The following is a 13,586-nucleotide window of genomic DNA, read 5'->3' as shown; positions in this document are numbered from 1 at the left end:
ACTAGAGAACTATATTCCTCCACTCAACAACCATCAACATTAATTTTACTTACAATACTTTAATCTCTCTCCTTAATCTCTAAAAACTACAAAGTGTATTTCATTATTTAGGTGCAATTAGAAAGCAAAAGCAATTTATTCAACTATTTAATTCCTCTCAGCAATGTTTAAGGATCTAAAAACAAATCAATCAATGTTGATGCTATCGGGTTTTTTATTTTTTAATAAACCCTTAAAAGCAACACATTAACTGGTTTCATTCCTATTTGCAATGAAAACAAATTAATTAGCACATTCTTCCTTGCAAGAGATCAAAAGCAATTTCAGCAATAATTTCACTCTGATTTGTAATAAAAAATTAATTTGCCAAAGCTTTATTCTGAAATTCTGAAGCCATTCACTCATTAGCTTTATTTGAATTCACAGACAAGAACTCAAAGCAATTAAGAGACATGAACCACTGTAGGTACTCATATTCTAAAAGAATAATGTATACATTGCACTACATCTACAGTTTTATGCACCAGTCATGAACTTAAACGGAATCCAAAAACCTAGTCCCAAAGGTAATATTAACTTGTGTATTACTATTCACAATTTTGAGATAATCAGCAAGTTGGGAGTTTGCTGTGGAACCCTATTGCTTTCTGCAACCCTTTCAAGCAAAACAGACACCCAATTCCTGTGAATCATGATCATTATTACAGTCACACATAGCAAACTGTATCAGATGTGGGGAACTTCAGGTCCAGGTGTCAAAAATGGCTTTCCAGAATTCTATGTCTGTTCCTCAGAACTATCACCAGACCACACTCCGTCTTCCTAGGCCTCATCCCTCCATGACCCTGCTTGCCACTATGGAAACATTTTCTTGTCTGGAATATGTCATTGAACCTTGATAATTCTGTAGCCTTATTGGAGTTCACTGATTGGGTCTGCGTTGCTCCGGGGCAGGAGGAAGTCAAATGACACTGAGGTTGGTTCAAAGAAAGAGTTTATTCTGCGCTCCAGATAGCAGAAGGCACTTGCGTGATCAAGTCCACAGCAAGTCCAAAGAAATGACAGGTTTCACGCAGTATATATATCCTCCAGGCACCCTCTTCCTCCTTCCCATATAAATCCAACCACGTCAGCCTATGTACACAGGTTGACATCACATATGTTCTTGCTCTGGTATTCTTAACCATAAAAGGGAATTCCTTCCTGTACTTCTGACCATAAAAGGATCTTCCCCTTCCTACTCTTATCTTGGAGGAAGAGGTCATCATCTCCGAGAACACGCTTTGGTGTTGTTCCGGACTTAGGTCTGTGCGTCTTTCATGGTCAGCACATAAGATAAGGTACAGATGTGTCTTCTCTGTTCTACTGGTGCAGTCAGGGTCATCCCTGCCGTCACAAACTGATAAAGGAGAGGGCTCTGAGCACGGCTGGGTTTCTGTTTATACATTGACTCAGAGCTCAAGTTAATGGATTTTAGCTAAGGAAAAATAGGGATTTTGGTGCAGTTTCAAACTGCCTGCACAGTCAGTTTTGGGTTTGGGAAACCCATTCCTTCAGTTCCTCATGCTTTCCTGGCTGGAGGACAGAGAGCAGTGTGTGAATGTCTGAAGGCAATAAGAACTGATTCAAATATTCAGAAAGAGTACATTGTGTCTTCCCCAGTGTGACTGTGAAACCTGTAGCATGTATAAGAATATAGGAAGTTGCCTTATACTGAATCACATCATTGGTCCATCTAGATCAGGTACGTCCAACTCTATAGAGACTGTGATCTACTCCCAGTATAATAAAACTGGCAGTGGTCTACTCATTGTCATTGCCCATAGTTGCTGAGCTTTTTTTGGGGGGGGGGATAACTCAGTTGTTGAGCTTTTGGAGGAAAGAGCTGCATTAGATTCCATTTCTTCTTCCCCCACTCTGCCGCAGACAAAGGGAACAAAACCTTTAACAGCACCAACAGCAACGATGAGACATAGAGCGAGGAGCAGGGCACGTCACAATCACTCAGGAGCAGCCAGGTGATCTCTTTTTTAACTCCTGCAATCGACCTGGAGAACCCTAGAGATGAACCTGTAGATCGCGATCGACCTGTTGGACATGTCAGGAGTTCAGCCTACACTCGAGTAGGACCCTGTCAGAGACATATGCCCGACTGGCATGTTCCCTCCCTCCTGGCCGATCGTTCAGGGGCTTCAAAAGCTTTCTTCTGCCTGAACAGCACAGTGACCAATGCCAACCGACACCGGCACACTTAAGGATCCGCAGAGTTCGTGCAGTTGCGTAACAGACCTCAGCAACTCAGCATTTTGGCTAATCTACTTTTATTTACATATAAACAAACACGGAGCACTGCAACATGGCTCCCTCTCTCTCTAGCATCAGACAGCAAAGAGAAAAAGAACAAAGGACAATAGTCCTACTTCACGGAACACAGGAACACAAACATCCTGTCTCCGTCACTTCCCACTGTGGAGTCAAAACATATACCGTCATGTGAAAGACAACAATCCCATGACTGCAGTCACGGAGCAGGAATTCTAACAGGACATGCCTTCTCTAAAGCATTGGTATTGCCTACTCTGACTGGCAGTCAGTCTCCAGAGTTTCAGAAGGATTATTTATCTAGCCCTACCTTTAGACACCAGGGGTTGAACCTGGTATTTCTGCATGCAAGGCACATGTTCTACCACTGAGCTACGGAACATCCCTGTATGTTCCTATGCCCAGGAAAAAACAACAGCATCACTATTTCCTCTGAACCCTCAAAAAAAAAAAAAACCCACACCACTTCCTGTTTTAAATGAAGACAACACAAGGCCTCAAAGCAATTAAATACAAGCAGAAGAGCAGCAAAACAAAAGCATGAAAAGTTTTCAAGGAAGACACCAAGTAAAACCTGTTTCAGGATCAAGTCCCACAATGTGGGTTGAGGGTGCCACCTCTGAGGAAGCGCTTGGAAGACAGGAATAGAATTGCCTCTGAGGGAGATCTTAGCAAATGAGCAGACTCACGAAGGAAGTAAAAAAGAAATAGCTTCGTTTCTGCAATGGCTGCAATGGCTAACCTTATTTTGACGTGCAAATTAATGGCGCTTATTATAATAAAACTCACTTGTGGTCAGTTTGGTGGTGTAGGCAGAATGCTGGAAGGAAGAGCACTTCTTAGTTAGATGTCTTCTTGGGTGAATAATTCTTTGCTTCACGTCCCCTTATCTGTCACACAGAATTGTTGTGAGGACAGATGAGAATTTTAAGCATTCAGTATACTGTAGGGTGCTACTGAAATATGTCCGAAGCATATGTCACCATACATATGTGGACGCCAACTGATCCCAGCTGAATTTTGTAAGTCATCAGGCCTACGCCGGTGGATGCTGACAATCAGACTCACGAGTTTCTCTCTTACGTTTTCAGACATTTGCTGCATTTCGGGTCCCCATTGTAACTGATACGTAATAAGGATTTGAAGTCGCTTACCTATTAAATGCCCTTGCTTCTGCCATTTCCTATTGATGAAGTCAAATTGTCTGGTAAGGCTGAGAAGTTGGGATGATCAATGCTTTAATTTCTGGGCATCCTTGATTATTTTATATAGCCATTAAGATCAGGGATTGAGAACTGAAGTGTAGTTGCAAAGTTTCTGTGTGGAAGGAGGCAGATGAAAAATTCATGAGGCAGCCTTACAACAGCTGTGAGCAACAGCAGGCCCTCCGTCTCCCTGCTGGCTTGTTCTTTATTTTCACTAAGGAGGCTATCTGGAGTGCTAGAACAAAAAAGAAGAATCATCCAAACCAAACACAACACTTTATAGAGAAGGGAAAAGATAACCGTCTCCCCCTGCCCCCATGCAACCTTTTCATTCATGCAATTGAAGAAGAAGAAGAAGAAGAAGAAGAAGAAGAAGAAGAAGAAAACACTTTTATATGAGAAACAGAAAGGAGGAGGAACCTGATGACCATGGTCCAATCTGAAAAATACAAATATTTAGGTTACAAAACTATAAAAATAAAGAAAAATTAAGTTTGCAAAACAATAATTACTATGTGGTTAGGGCAGATCAACGTGTCAGTGTCCACTTATTCCCAGTGTAAATATGACATATCGGCAAAAGTCGGAAATTGCAAGATAACTTTACTGTATATATGTGTGCTTATCTGAAATATGTATGTATGTATTTGCAATATTTTTCTTGTATTTTGTAATAATTATGATAAACTAATAAAAAAGGAAATTGCAAGGTAACTATAGCATGTACACGAAAATCGATTTCAGATTTGAAATCAGCATTGAAAGAACATAGAAGAACAGTTGAAAAATCTCATGCAACAGAAAATGAAAAAAAAACTTGTTCTCCATTAATATCAGTGCTGCTGGTATAATCAAGTAATGCAAAACTGGAAGGGGAAAAGGAGCCAGGGATCACAGCTGTCACTATAGGTGTGAATATGGCAACCTGAAGATTCAGTTTGGGCATTGCTTTGTTGCTTCAGAACACTGCCCATTTTGATCCAAAGTGTCCGGTTCGGCTCAGGATCCAAGGCTGAGTCTACCTTACAGGTTGGGGGATGAACCTTCATTTTAGTTCTCCCCCTGTACAACTGGGAAATCAAAAACAGCCATAACTCCCCCCCCCTTTTGTCAGTAGTGGATGAAATCTGCCGACATATCTGCCCCTCTGGAATGGTTAATCCTGCCCAATTACAGGCAATTGGGCAGGGCACCTTTCAAAACCATGTCTCCTGCTTCCCCAAAGGCCAAACCTCAAAATCTGGTCAAAGCTCTTTTTTTGACAAAGATTTCTAGAGCCCTACATATGCAAACCTCTTCCAATGGGAAGCCCAAGTTCAAAGTCCTGTCTACTTGCGGTGGTTTTTGAAGATCGAAATTAAGCCAGGATTCTTTTTTCTGGTTTCTTTTCCAATTAATGCATTTTAATGCTTGCATTCTGTTCTGCTCTGTTCTGTTCCACTGTATTCTGTGGGCAACTTTAAGGCTTCTATATTTTTGACCATTTGTGCCACGCTTGTAAGGTGAACTGCATAATGCTATACATTCTATTTTTAAATAATTGTTTTAAATAGTGTTGTAGATGCACCATTAGACTGCACCCAAGCCCAGTCAATTTATGCATCTGAACCTTTTTCTTTTTCATTCATATAGTTAGGATTTCAAGCACTCCTCTGCACCTAATATTATTGCCTATAATCGGCCCATGAAGAGTAGCTTCAGGCAGTTCAGATATGGTGACATAATGTGTGGAGCGACGAAGCTTTGCAATCATGAGGAGGTTATAGGTTACCCATGGCAAATTGGCAATGCAAAGTATTAGCTGTAAGAAAGTAATAGCAGTTAAATTACAAGTGGAAGATTAGCCGATAGAGGGGCCATGCTTTCATATATTCTGTACTACCTGCCAGATAAAACCAGTCCAAGAATATTATATTTGGGGTAGAAAATATACAGCAGGTAAAGGCCATATGAAATGTCACCAAAATACATCAGAGGCTCCGATCATTGCAGAAATTCTATATTTAATGTTTATCCTTTCCTGCTATTACTTGTGCTTAAAAAACACATACAACTTTTTGTACCTTCTGTGAACCACATCCATTGCTTGCTGCAGAGAATGAAGGCAACGTTACGAATATAACCAGAATGAAGGATGACATTGAGAATGAACGGTGAGTACTAAATCAACTTCACTGAAGTTTTGCATAAGTACCTGTGGTATTAGAAGGGGATATTTTAGGCGGTGGGATGCACTGATAAAATGTAAAAGGGATGGGCAGCCTATGGCCTTCCAGATATTGTCTCTGACCATTGGTCCTGCTGGCTGAAGTTGCTGGAAGTCGGGATGGCAACATCTGAAGGGCCACGGTTTTCTAATCTTTGCATTACAGCATCATTGATAAGGAATACTGAAACATTAATATGGGTCTTAAGTTTTGAACTGACAGATTTAACCTTTGTGAGAAATAGAATCCAAGAGAGTTAATGAGCACTCAGTCTTTACATTGTGGGTGCCCTTTGAGGGATCGCGCACTGTGCTATGATTCCCAGGGAACTTAATGGCAAACAGGGGCTGGCTTGCCTCTCAGTGTTAATTTTTGGAGGTTCACGCCCAGCCTCAGTACTCAAGTTTCTTGCTGGGAGGTGGGGCCAGCCCCATTTATAAATAGGGGGTAGAGCCGACAATAGCCAGGCAGTCAGCTCTGGAGATTCACCCTCCCTTTGTTTAATGTTTCTTCTTTTCAGGTTAACTTTTTCTTCCTGTTTAGTGCGCACTGCTACGGTCTTTGACTGGTTGCTGCTGAAGGACTGGAAAGAAATTTCCTGCATTGGCAAGTTTTGTCTTTCCTGTAGCAATTCGTCATAACTTTGGCGGTTATGGCCTTTGGTGGAATCCTTTAGTCCTTTCTTCCCTATAATGGGGGGGGGGTGTGTGTGGAATGAAGTGGTGACTCACCCACCTGCGGCGGTGATTCCAGGGTCCCCCTCTTAAAGGGGTTATATATATGGGTGTCACCAGACATACACTAAAAGGTCATCAGTGAACTACCCTGCATGCGGGGATATGGGGTGGGCTGCCTGCTACACTTACGTCTCACAGAGCACCCCCATATCCCATTTACCCTGATGAGCCCCAGTCCCCCCCCCCCCGGCTGGAGGGCTGGAAGGGATATACTCCCAAGGTCTAAGCCAAGGTCTTCCTACATTTGGAAGTTTAATAAAGTCGTGGCCTAATTTTAATTCCATTACACGTTGTCAGAGTCTTTATTCCTTCCTTATGATCCCTGGGGGCTGGGGCTGTCGCCGCTTGGTCACGCAAAGGAAATTGCCTCTCTCTAAGAGGGATGTGGAATAAACATTCCTAACAGAAACTACTTTTGAGCTTGTGTTGTAGGTCCCATCTCAAAGCATCTCTATAGGTTAGACAAGGGATGGGCAATCTGTGACCCTTCAGATGTTGCTGAACTGCAACTTCATCACCACTTAAGTTCTCAGGGCTGATAGGAGTTGGAATCCAGTAAGTTCCCCATCCCTGAGTTAGACAGAACTCTTCAAAGGTAGAGCCCAATTTTCCCAAACACCAGATGAGGTTGTCATTGTAAACCTGTGTCTCAAGGATACCATTTCCAGTAGCGTCACATGGTTCCATGCTCCGGCAGGCAAACAAACAAGCAAATCCCCTGCCCGAAGCAACAAGTTTATTTTCTATCTGAAGGGACCTTTCTTCCACAGTGATATCATGTAAATATATAATACCATTTGCAATATTCAGTGGTGTTTGCTACCTCGTGTGTGTGTGTGTGTGTGTGTGTGTGTGTGTGCCCGGGTGAATTAGAGACTATGAACAAGTCTTTCTCGGTTTCGATCCTGACATTATCTTTCTTTAATTCACATTTCTTATTCTGTTCAGAAAAATCTCCTATGAAAGGACACCAGCAGTGCTTCCCAGAAAATTATTTTGATGTCAATCTTGGCTCCAGATTCTTTCAACAATTGATGTGTGCTTTGGTGGCGGTAGGCAGAAGACAGAGCTGGCAGACGGTGTTCTGCATTATTATAGCAAACATTTTATGTTCTCACTGAGTGAAATTGAAATGAATGTTGGAAGTTTTGAAAGCTGTAAACTGTGTCACTATAAAAACAAGTTTGTAAGCCAACTGCCTTCACCCTAGTAAAGAAGTGTAACTTGCATTGTGTGTGTGGAGTGACCAGCAGTGCTTCTCCCTCTCTTCAATAGGGGCAACTCTGCCACACACACACACGCCTTCACGCCCCCCCCCCCCCATTTAGGGAAGAAAAGACTAAAGGATTCCCCCCAAGGCCTTAAACCACCAAAGTTGTGACGAATTGCTATGGGGAAGACAAAACCTGCCAATGCAGGAAAATTTCTTCCCGGTTCTTCAACAGTGTCACGGGAATTGGGGTTGCTTGTGTGTAAACCTCAAGTGGTTCCAAACTGCTTAGGGGTGGGTTGTGTCTTTCCCTGACTGAGCAGCCTGGGTGCTGCTGCTGCTCAGTCGCTCGACGAATCCGTGAGTGGGTGTATTCTAAATTTCCTCCAGCATAGAAGCTCCTTGACGGATAATCTCCACCTCCCCTCTCTGCGCGAAACCCTTCTGCGCAGAGTGGGCGTGCCCAGAGGTGGCCCTCCACTCTCTTCACTGCCTTCAGTGCCAGAGTCTCGGAGCCCCTCCTCCAAGATGCTTTCCCCCTCTTCCTTCTTCCTGGTGTCACCTGGACATTCTTCCCCAGATGACGTTCTCTCTCTACCCTTACTCGTTCCTTCTTCTGCAGAACCGGGAAGTACCGCCTCTCCCCTCTACTCCAATGTCAGTTCCCTGACAAACAGCAATCAGTCAAAAGACTGTAGCAGCGCCCGCTAAACAGGAAGAAGAAAGGTTAACCTGCAAACAAGAAACATTTGCATGTGAAGACCCCCAAACCCCCTCCAAAATAAATCACACAGGACACAGAATATTTGTTTAAGATTTTGGGCATTAATTTTGGCCACAACTTTATTGATTTCAGCATGTGAGTGGCTGCTTAGGCATTGGTTTGGACTACAGGACTGACAACTGGAACAGGACTGACAACTGGAACCTCCAGAGGTCAGTAAGGGAAAAGATACTGGAGGAGAACAGAGGTGGATTTCCGCCTCTTAGTTCACCCCAGATGCTCCCAGGAACTCTGGCATGGCCCTATCCCTGAGAGGGGATCAGACAGAACAAATCCAGCCCCTGGATTACTTTAACAGAATTCCCTAGCAGCAGCAGCAGCAGCAAAAATGAGGGGCAGGCACAGCCAATCCATAATCCCCTCCACCAAAGAATGAACCAATGCCTAACCGCCAACCTCACAAAGTTGTGGCGATTTGCTACATGGTAGGCAAAAACAAAATGGCACTAGCTAATCAGCCAAGTGGCAAAATTCCTACTGGGCCCCTGCTCCAAAAACAGACGACCCCTAGACAGGCACAGCAAGGTCAAAAACACAACCTTAAATTATAGGGAGGGAGGGCGGGAGATCCGCTGCACAATGCGAAAGAGAAAGTATTTTGCCTAGTGCAGCCCCTTGAATAGCCCCTTAGTTGCCAATCAAACCCCAACCAACAAAGGGGCAACCAATGAGGTGAGGAGGTCATCCAAATGAGCCCGCCCCAGCAACAAGAAGGCAGTTTGGTGATCTTACCGCAACACGTGGCTCTCCATGATTTGGAGGACACGATTAAACAAATGGAGGTTTGGGCCCTGACCCTGGGAGCATAGCTGTCAACTTTCAGATTTGAAAATAAGGGATCAGCAGCCTCACCTGTCCCAGGCACTCCTGTCTTCCACTGCCTCCCGCAGTTTGGTCAAACTCATGCTGGTAGCTTCGAGAACACTGTCCAACCATCTCGTCCTCATGGTTCAATGTTACTAGTGAGCAAAGTTACCCAGTCAGGATTTGAATCTTGGTCCTAACTTTTGGGGTTAAGTTTCTATTTAGCTGTCCATTAATACTGACAAACCGTATCTCCCATTCATCTCTCAGATCCTCTTGTAAATCTAAAGTACTGACCTCACCATATCCTGCGGTAGAAAAATTCCCCAAGTTAATTACACATTGTGTGAAGGTAAGTGTGTGAAGCTACAGCATTCCTACTATCAGCTTAAGTGACACATTCACTCTCTTTTTCTCTCTCTTTCTCTCACTCTCTCTTTCACTATCAGCTTAAGTGACACATTCACTCTCTTTTTCTCTCTCTCTTTCTCTCACTCTCTCTTACGCACACACACACACACACACACACACACACACACAGAGTAGAGCCCCTCCGAACCAAAGGCCCAAAGGCAGAAAGCCCAGCCAGCAGCCAAACGAAGCCTCAAGTGGTGGTTCCCACATATCAGCAACACGGCAAAGGGATACAGCAGCAAGGAAAACCACGCCATCACCTATCCGCTGGGAAGTGCTGAAGCAAAGGCGAGTCCCCAGGCAACGCGGCCGATTTGGTCGGCACAAGGCATGCAAGCTCCACTCCCCAGTCGTTTTCAGACTCCTTATTGGTGAGCAACGTAGCCAAGCAACACAGTTGAGGAGCTCCCTGGCTGGCAGGGAGGGAGAGGAGCTGCTTCTTTTGAAATCCGGGAAATTTACACGATATCAGCAATCTGGGATAGGAGCAGGAAACGGCGCTGGAATAAGGGAGTTTCCCACCAAATAAGGGAAGGTTGACAGCTATGCCTGGAAGTCCTCATAAGGAAGCTGGTCCTGGAGGAAGAACTGTGAGGAGAGAGACTTCATCAGGTAAGGTCTTCTTCCACCTGCTTTGCGCCACCCTCCAGTCTCTGCTTCTCAATGTGTATTGTATTATTTTATGCACTGTGGCTTGCCATTGTTTTATTGATTGTCGTTTCAAAATTATTTATTGTAATTGTTAAGAGTGGGTTTCTGTTTAATTTTTATGTGGTGGTATTATTATTCTATACTATTCTAATTGTAGCCTTATTGGAGTTCACCGATTGGGTCTGCGTTGCTCCGGGACAGGAGGAAGGAAGTCAAATGACACCGAGTTGGTTCAAAGAAAGAGTTTATTCTGCTCTCCGGATAGCAGAAGACACTTACGTGATCAAGTCCACAGCAAGTCCAAAGAAATGACAGGTTTCATGCAGTTTATATATCCTCCAGGCACCCTCTAACTCCTACCCTAGGAGCCCAACCACGTTGGCCTACGTACGCAGGTTGACATCACATATGTTCCTGCTCTGGTATTCTCAACCATAAAAGGATCTTCCTTCCTGTACTTCTGACCAGAAAAGGATTTTCCTCTTCCTACTCTTATCTGGGACGAGGTCACCATCTCCGGGAACACGCTTCTGGCGTTTTTCCCCGACATCGGTCTTGTGCGTATTTTGTGGTCAGCACATAAGATAAAGTTCTGACGTGTTTTCTTTGTTCCCCTAGAGAGCCAAGGCCATCCCTTGCCGTGACTGATAAAGGAGAGAGCTTGTTTATGTTTTTGCTCAACAGCTCAAGTTTTACGCATTTAAAAATGCTCTCTTTTGAAAGAACAAAAGGGGGGGGTTGAGTCAGTTTTAAACTTACTACACAGAAACCCATTCCTTCATAATGATTGTTGAATTACTTTACAGTGGTGCCTCGCAAGGCGAAAAGAATCTGTTCCGCGAGTCTCTTCGTCTTGCGGTTTTTTCGTCTTGCAAAGCAAGCCCATTAGCGGCTTAGCAGATTAGCGCTATTAGCGGCTTACCGGGCTTAGCGGATCAGCTGATAAGCGGCTTAGCGGCTTAGCGGATCAGCTGATAAGCGGCTTAGCGGATCAGCTGTTAAGCAGTTTAGCGGATCAGCTGATAAGAGGCTTAGCGGATCAGCTGTTAAGCGGCTTAGTGGATCAGCTGATAAGCGGCTTAGCAGATCAGCTGTTAAGCGGCTTAGCGGCTTAGGATCAGCTGATAAGCGGCTTAGCGGCTTGGGGAAAAAGGGGGGGAGGGAAAAAAACCCGCAGGAACTCGCAAGACATTTTCGTATTGCGAAGCAAGCCCATAGGAAATTCGTTTTGCAAAGCACCTCCAAAACGGAAAACCCTTTCGTCTAGCGGGTTTTCCGTCTTGCGAGGCATTCGTCTTGCGGGGCACCACTGTATTTGATGTAGATTGCTTATTTTAAAGCTGTTTTATTATCACATTTTTGTATTGCATTAGATTGTTATAAGGTGTACATTCTTTGTTTCTTCAGCTTGTAAACCACCTTGAGTATTGTAAGATAGAAAGGCGGTATACAAATTAAAAGTGGTAGTGATGATGATGGGTGGGTGAAGCTCCTGAGCCGACTGCCTGGCTGTTACTGGCTTCACCCCCTATTTATGCAACTGGCCCCATCTCTCAGCAATGTAAATTGACTAACTGAGGCTGGGCGTGAACCTCCAAAGAATAACACTGAGAGACAGGCCAGCCTACACCACCTGTGAGTTCCCTGGGGTCCAAAGTGCTGCACGCAATTCTGCAAAGGGCACCCACATTGTAATACGCAACAGTAGCCGCAAGGCTATTGATTGCGAAAAATTGGAAAAGTGGTATTATACCGACAAAAATAGAGTGGCTTGCCAAATTATTGGAGTACTACAATATATCCAAAACAATGGGAGAAATTGGAAAGATCTCAAAAGAGAAGATAGACAGGGACTGGAAAGTGTTTAAAGGATACTTGCAAAACCATATTAAAAAATCAGAACTCCTATTAGAATAAACAAGTTCAGTTTCAAATACTGAAATACTAAATAAGATGGATAAAAATGTGTAATAGAAAAAGAAGCATGAAATTAGGTGTGTGAAAGAAAGTAATAGAAGTGGAAAGAAATTGCAATTGAGTAGATTGGAAGTCTAACACAAAGGTGGGGTGAGGGATGGTGGATGGTGATGGGAAAAGGAATTATCTGTGGGATTGAGTGTAGGTGTGTTTGAACACTTTTAAGGATTGTATGAAATGTATGTTTGTATGCTTGTATATTTGTAATACATGTGTATTAATGCTGAATTATTTTAACAATAAAAAATTTTCCAAAAAATTTTTCCAAATTTTTTTCCAAAAAAAAAGTAAAGTGTGAGTGCTCATTATTACACACAACAAATAAATGCCACTGGCTGTTACAAATCCATGTTTATTAAAGTTATTCATAAAACATGCATGTCTCACTTGCCCATATTTATCATATTTTAACACAAGCACACGCATTGCCAATATCACCATACCACACCACACCACACCACCTCATCACATCTTGGTTTGTCCTAAATATCCACTTTGATTTGCATTTGCTGGGTGAATTTGAAGTTGGTGGGGTTTTATTTTCAATGACAAAAGCAGTTGCAAACAATTTAGCCCTTTCTCAACCTCCTGCAGTCAAAAGCTTCCAAACTACTATAATTGCCCAATGGGAAAAGCTTCTGAGCCTGGAAGTTTGGAATAATACAGAACTGGCTGTATTCCACATCCTAATATTGTGTTGTGCGTTTCGCTTCTTTTATTTTAACATTAATTGCACTTGTTGCTAATGCTTGACTAAAAGCAGATTGCAAAACTTATTTTTGCATGCAAACTTAAAATTAAACATTCATGTGGGAGGTTAAGAACAATATTTCATTACTTTCATTACATTTAATTGCTGTGCATTACAATCAGATTAAGTTTACACTAGATTAGATCCATTAGATCCTATTCCATAAATAGAATAGATTCATGGAGAGCATCTCCAGGCAACAGAGGCTTCTACAAATAGGTGGAAAAGGTAATGTTCTTGACCATTGCTCCTTCTCCATGAAACCCTTTGTTCCACTTCCTACATTATTCAGATGAAGCCCCCAACCCTTCAGAGCACACGGCGGGGGGAGATTTTGGAGAAGGATCTAGAAAATCTATTTTCTGTTTTACAAAATACCCCAAAGTATTTTTCTTCTAGCTGTTCTACTGGATTGAGATCTATAGGCTTTAGATGAAATTCACATATTAAACACACACCAAAAGTACACGCAGTACGGTTACAGCAGTTTTAGCAATCATTCCATCAATTTGAATGTTCAGATT

This window comes from Podarcis liolepis (genome assembly GCF_965112155.1).
Source record: "Podarcis liolepis genome assembly, chromosome: 11".
NCBI lineage: Eukaryota > Metazoa > Chordata > Lepidosauria > Squamata > Lacertidae > Podarcis > Podarcis liolepis.
The sequence above is the reverse complement of the archived record's forward strand: the minus strand, read 5'-3'. Positions refer to the sequence as shown.